The sequence below is a fragment of the Narcine bancroftii genome, chromosome 3, assembly GCF_036971445.1.
Source record: "Narcine bancroftii isolate sNarBan1 chromosome 3, sNarBan1.hap1, whole genome shotgun sequence".
NCBI lineage: Eukaryota > Metazoa > Chordata > Chondrichthyes > Torpediniformes > Narcinidae > Narcine > Narcine bancroftii.
In genome coordinates, this window is record NC_091471.1 from 340,810,617 (window position 1) to 340,818,086 (window position 7,470).

The following is a 7,470-nucleotide window of genomic DNA, read 5'->3' on the forward strand; positions in this document are numbered from 1 at the left end:
ATTTTGAAAAATATTTTCCCCTCGAATCCTTCTATTATTGTAAACCTATGACCGCTGGCATTTGACCTCACTGCTAAAGGAAATGGGTCCTTCCTATTTCCTTGATCTAGGCCAAAATAGTTTTATACATTTGCATTAACTCTCCACTCAGCTTTTTCTCTTCTAAAGAAAACTGGCTTATCCTGTCTTTCCACATTGTTAAAATGCTCAGTTCCTGGTAACATTCTTTGAAAACTACTCTCTGCCCTCTCCAGTGCAATCATATCTCTCCTGCACTTTGGCTTGGCTTCGTGGATGAAGATTTATGAAGGGGTAATGTCCACGTCTGCTGCAGGCTCGTTTGTGGCTGACAAGTCCGATGCGGGACAGGCAGACACGGTTGCAAGGGAAAATTGGTGGGGTTGGGGTTGGGTGTTGGGTTTTTCCTCCTTTGTCTTTTGTCAGTGAGGTGGGCTCTGCGGTCTTCTTCAAAGGAGGTTGCTGCCCGCCGAACTGTGAGGCGCCAAGATGCACGGTTTGAGGCGATATCAACCTCCTGCACTATGCTGAACAGAATTGTGCATAAAAGTCAAGGTCTGATCAAAGAACAAGAGCAGATAGGTACTGTAATCTAGTGCAAAAAAAGCACCAGAAAACTGGTGGAAGAACTCAGCAGAGTAGGCAAAGGGACAGTGGACAATGCAGTGTCTTGACTCGAAACATGTACTATCCCTTTTCATTTACAGATGCTGGCTGAGTTCCTCCAGCAGCTTCTTTGAGTCGTGGTCCAATACACACTGTATACTGTGGCAAAATTACCTCTCTGCTGCTTAGTCAAGCTCTAGATCAGTGGTATTTGCCAAAGCCCTTTCCTGCTCACGGTGTCGAAGGCTTTGGTGAGGTCAACAAAGGTGATGTAGAGTCCTTTGTTTTGTTCTCTGCACTTTTCTTGGAGCTGTCTGAGGGCAAAGACCATGTCAGTAGTTCCTCTGTTTGCGCAAAAGCCGCACTGTGATTCTGGGAGAATATTCTCGGCGACACTAGGTATTATTCTATTTAGTAGAATCCTAGCGAAGATTTTGCCTGCAATGGAGAGCAACGTGATTCCCCTGTAGTTTGAGCAGTCTGATTTCTCGCCTTTGTTTTTGTACAGGGTGATGATGGTGGCATCACGAAGATCCTGAGGCAGTTTACCTTGGTCCCAACAAAGCTTGAAAAACTCATGCAGTTTGGCATGCAGAGTTTTGCCGCCAGCCTTCCAGACTTCTGGGGGGATTCCATCCATACCTGCTGCTTTGCCACTTTTCAGTTGTTCGATTGCCTTATATGTCTCATCCAGGGTGGGAACCTCATCCAGCTCTAGCCTTAGGGGCTGTTGAGGGAGCTGGAGCAGGGCGGAATCTTGGACTGAGCGGTTGGCACTGAAAAGAGATTGGAAGTGTTCTGACCATCGGTTGAGGATGGAGATCTTGTCGCTGAGGAGGACTTTGCCGTCTGAGCTGCGCAGCGGGCTTTGGACTTGGGGTGAGGGGCCGTACACAGCCTTTAGAGCCTCGTAGAAACCCCTGAAGTCGCCAATGTCCGCGCTGAGCTGGGTTCGTTTGGCGAGGCTAGTCCACCACTCATTTTGGATCTCCCGGAGTTTGCGCTGAAGATGGCTGCATGCGCGACGGAAGGCTTGTTTCTTCTCTGGACAGGACGGCTTTGTAAGGTGAGCCTGGTGGGCAGCTCGCTTCTTTGCCAGCAGCTCCTGGATTTCCTGGCTGTTTTCGTCAAACCAGTCCTTGTTTTTCCTGGAGGAGAAGCCCAGTACCTCTTCAGTGGATTGCAGTATGGTAGTCTTCAACTGATCCCAGAGGGTGTCAGGGGACGGGTCCGTGAGGCGGGTTGCATCGTCGAGCTTTGCTTTGAGGTTTGCCTGGAAGTTTCCTCTCGCTTCGTCTGACTGCAGGTTTCCAACATTGAACCTCTTTCTGGGGGCTTTATTGTTCCTGGGCTTTGGCTTGAAGTGAAGGTTGAGCTTGCAGCGAACCAGCCGGTGGTCAGTGTGGCATTCCGCGCTAGGCATGACCCTGGTGTGGAGCACATCTCATTTGTCACTTTCTCGCACCAGGATGTAGTCCAGGAGGTGCCAGTGTTTGGATCGGGGATGCATCCAGGTGGTCTTAAGGCTGTCCATCTGCTGAAAAAGGATGTCCCCCAAAGTTCCTCAACATGATTATCCAACTGCACGAAAACCAACAAGGTCGGGTCAGATACAGCAATGAGCTCTCTGAACCCTTCTCCATTAACAATGGCGTGAAGCAAGGCTGTGTTCTCGCACCAACCCTCTTTTCAATCTTCTTCAGCATGATGCTGAACCAAGCCATGAAAGACCCCAACAATGAAGACGCTGTTTACATCCGGTACCGCACGGATGGCAGTCTCTTCAATCTGAGGCGCCTGCAAGCTCACACCAAGACACAAGAGAAACTTGTCCGTGAACTACTCTTTGCAGACGATGCCGCTTTAGTTGCCCATTCAGAGCCAGCTCTTCAGCGCTTGACGTCCTGTTTTGCGGAAACTGCCAAAATGTTTGGCCTGGAAGTCAGCCTGAAGAAAACTGAGGTCCTCCATCAGCCAGCTCCCCACCATGATTACCAGCCCCCCCACATCTCCATCGGGCACACAAAACTCAAAACGGTCAACCAGTTTACCTATCTAAGCTGCACCATTTCATCAGATGCAAAGATCGACAATGAGATAGACAACAGACTCGCCAAGGCAAATAGCGCCTTTGGAAGACTACACAAAAGAGTCTGGAAAAACAACCAACTGAAAAACCTCACAAAGAAAAGCGTATACAGAGCCGTTGTCATACCCACACTCCTGTTCGGCTCCGAATCATGGGTCCTCTACCGGCACCACCTACGGCTCCTAGAACGCTTCCACCAGCGTTGTCTCCGCTCCATCCTCAACATCCATTGGAGTGCTTACATCCCTAACGTCAAAGTACTCGAGATGGCAGAGGTCGACAGCATCGAGTCCACGCTGCTGAAGATCCAGCTGCGCTGGATGGGTCACGTCTCCAGAATGGAGGACCATCGCCTTCCCAAGATCGTGTTATATGGCGAGCTCTCCACTGGCCACCGTGACAGAGGTGCACCAAAGAAAAGGTACAAGGACTGCCTAAAGAAATCTCTTGGTGCCTGCCACATTGACGCCTCAAACCGTGCATCTTGGCGCCTCACAGTTTGGCGGGCAGCAACCTCCTTTGAAGAAGACCGCAGAGCCCACCTCACTGACAAAAGGCAAAGGAGGAAAAACCCAACACCCAACCCCAACCAACCAATTTTCCCCTGCAACCGCTGCATTCGTGTCTGCCTGTCCCGCATCGGACTTGTCAGCCACAAACGAGCCTGCAGCTGACGTGGACATTTTACCCCCTCCATAAATCTTCGTCCGCGAAGCCAAGCCAAAGAAGGAGATCAGTGGTTCTCAATCTTTTTCTTTCCACTCACATAGCATTTTAAGTAATCCCTATGCCATCTCTAATTATTATGGGATTTTTTTTAAGGTGGTATGTGAGTGAGAAGGGAAGGTTGAGAATCACTGCTCTAGACTCGACTGTTACTAAAATATTTTGCTTGAGAAAAATTGTCAATGGCCTTTGGTGTTATGAAACCGTGCACATAACAAGTCAATTAAGTACAGAGCACCTATGGCAAAGGTAATGCTTAAAGTGTTATGTGAGTGGAAAGAAAAAGGTTGAGAACCACTGCTCTAGATCATTAATATATAGTATGTTCCAAAAGAAAAGGAGCAAATGCCTTCCAATCTCAAAAAAAATTCAATCATTCATTACCCTTTGCCTCTTACATCTGAGCTAATACTATATTGAAATTATTTTGCTCATCTTGCTTGGGTACCATAGGTGTTAAGCAAAGTATTTTGCTGTTCCTCAAAACTAATTCTGGTAACTTGCCCACTGCCAGAGTTAAGCAAGATGGCCTGTGATCACTTACTTTATTTTCTGATCCATCTTACAATTTGGTACAATGTTAGCAATCTAAAAATCTTATGATTCATGCTAAATGATGATTAGAACCTCAGCAATTTCATCCAAAAGTTCTTTTAATACCCTGAGATAAATTTCATCTGAACATTCAATTTATCTACTTGCAAAGATGCTTAGTCCCTCCATAATTATTTTGTTATGTTTATCTCAAACAGTATTTCACACCCATCCTCCATAACTATTAATCACGTGTCTCTCCACTCTTTCACCAGAAAGTATGATTAAAATGAGTTGTGTTTGTGGGTTTCCAAATGACGAGTTGCATTGGCAGGAAGGTACAGGGGCTCCCTGGGTTATGGACAACCTGAATTTTGGAAATCTGAATTTATGCAAATTCTCTCAAGTTTTTAATGAAAACTGGTAATATATTTTCATTAACAGTTAGATTCTGTGTTTATCTAATTTGTTTATTTATGGGTCATGCCTAGGTGAACATAAAAGAAATTCAATGAAATAAAGGACATTGTGACAAGATAGGGCAACGTTCGAAAACAGATTACAGAGTTATGCAGTACTGAGAAGAAATATTGCACCTCAGGAAGGAGAAGCTCAATGATTTTTACCTTGGCTCTGAGGGAAATTGTTTGTTCTGACTTCCAGAAAAATCAGTTTACAAAGAGTCCTCAGAAATGGAACCCTCATGTAACCTATGGGCTGCCTGCATTGTCAAGACAGCTGTGAGATTCTGTAAGCTTGTAATAATTTTCTGTGGATAGCTTATCTTCTGTGATGGAGACTGAGTGATGCAGAAGGTAAGGGAGGAGTCAGAGATAGACAGCGTGAAGATGAGACCAAGGTGGATATTGGCAGCAAAAGTAGTCTCCGAATTACAATCTGTGCGACCTATGGCCATCCATATATACAACTGAAAATCTTTTTTAAATTTATAAATATAAAAATGATGCTTTTACGGATCCATTCTTAACATTGCGTGTGGTGCTGTCCGTATCAAAGAATTCGCCTCGCCTGCCCAAGTGTGCTCGGTGCAGGAATCACGGCTATGTATCGGCTTGGGGGGGGGGGAGGGTACTGTTTCCTCGGCAAGAGTTTGGGGACCTTAGACTCCACAATTGTAAAATGTCTGGGTGGTCAGGGACTGGCGATGGCAGTGTTGGTGGGGAGGTGTCAGGATTGGTGGTGGTGATGAGGAGGTATCAGGACCACAGTAGTGGTGGAGATCACACTTGGCCATTGGGAAGGAATAATATGAACCTGATCCTGAATGGGAATAGCTACTTATACTGATGGAGCTAAATCTGAAATATAGAGCTTGTAATAAGCTATATAATAATTTGCTCTGGGGGGGTCTCTCTTTTGCTTCTCTTTCTCTATTTGTAATTCTGACTAAGAAATGTAAGGGGCACTTAGACAATTTATGCCAGTGGCAAATCTGTCTGCCTCACAGCAGGTAAAAAGGAATTTCATGTAATAGGACAATAAAATTAGTCTAGAATCTAGAATACAGTACCCTCTGTAATTTTCAGGACAGTGAAACTTTTTTAAATTTTATTTGCCCCTCTGCTCCACAGTTTGAAATTTGTAATCAATTAATTCACATGTAATTAAAATGCACATTCCAGATTTTATTAAAGGGTATTTGTGTACATTTTGGTTTGATCATGTCGAAATTACAGTACATTTTGTGCACAGTCCCCCTCATTTCAGGGCAGCATAATATTTGGGGCATGGCAATAGTATGTATATTAAAGTAGTCATGTTGAAATCTTTGTTGCATCTCCCTTGCATCCAATGACTGCTTGGTCTGTAATTCATGGATATCTTCGGGTGATGAGTATCTTCTCTAGTGATACTCTGCCAGGCCTCCACTGCAGCCATCTTCAGCTCCTGCTTGTTTCGGGGGCCTGTCCCCTTAAGTTTTCTCTTCAGCATATGGAAGGCATGCTCAACTGGATTTAGATCAGATGGCTGACTTGGCCATTCAAGGATTTCACTGTTTTTAGTTTTGAAAAACTCTTTCGTTGCTTTAGTGGTACGTTTAGGATAATTGTCTTGCTGTAGGATGAAGCACTGTCCAATGAGTTTGGAGGCATTTGCTCGAACATGAGCAGATAAGATATTTCTACACACCTCAGAATTCATTTTGCTACAGCCAACAGCCATTCCATTATCAATGAATATATTTGTGCCAGTACCTGTGGTAGCCATACATGTCCAGGCCATAACACCCCCACCACCATGTTTCACAGATGAGATAGTATGCTTTGGATCTTGGGCAGTTCCTTTATGCCTCCACACTTTGCTATTGCCATCCCTCTGATCCAGGTTAATCTTGGTCTCATCTGTCCACAAAACCATTTTCCAGAATTCTGCAGGCTCTTTTGAATACTTCTTGGCAAATTGTAATCTGGCCATCCTGTTTCTATGGCTAACTAGAGGTTTGCATCTTGTAGTGCACCCTCTGTATTTCTGTTCATGAAATCTTCTGTGGACAGTAGTCATAGACACACCCACAACTGCTTCTTGAAGAGGGATTCTGATCTGTCAGACAGGCATTTGGGGATTTTTCTTCATTATGATGAAACTTCTTCTGTCATCATCAGTGGAGATCTTCATTGGCTTACCTTTCCCTTTGTGATCACTGAGCTCACCAGTACACTCTTTCTTCTTAACTGATGTTCCAAACAGTTGTTTTATTCTTGTTTTTCAGCTCATAATAGCTTCTTTGACTTCCATTGGCACACTGTGTTCCTAATGTTGAAAGCTGGCAACTACAGACTCCAAGGTGATCAAAAGCTTAGAAGTAAGCTTAGCTCTCTTATAAGTGCACCACTAAAGCAATTAAAACCACCTGAGTACTCACAAACAACTGTGAAGCCAAATGTCCCAAACATCATGATTCCCTGAAATGGGGGAACTAAGTATACAAAGTGTTGTAATTTCTACATGGTCAAACCAAAATATATCCAAATAACCTTTAATAAAACTTGGAAGGTGCACTTTAGTCAGATGTGAATTCTTTGATTACAAATTGCCAACTGTGGAGGACAGGGGCAAATAAAGGAAAAAAAATGTTCCAAACATTATGAAGGGTATTAATACTTGCATATCTCTGAGGATCTGTCCTGGGAAATTCATGTTGATGTGATCATAAAGGTGGCTCTTTGTAAAGAATTTCAGGAGATTCAATATGCCTCCAAAGACTCTCTGAAACCTCTACAGGTGTATGGTGGAGAGCCTTCTGGCTGGTATGAAGGTACCAACACTCAAGACAAGAAAAAACTCCAAAGGGTTGTTAATTCCCTATGAAATCACAGGCATCAGACTTCACTCCACTGAAGACATGTACAAGAGAAGAAAGCAGCTTCTATCCTCAGGGACCCCCACCATGCAGGCCATGCCCTCTTCACTCTGCTACCATCAGGAAAAAGGTACAGGAGCCTTAAGATGAGAACTTATCTTAAGAATCAGAAACA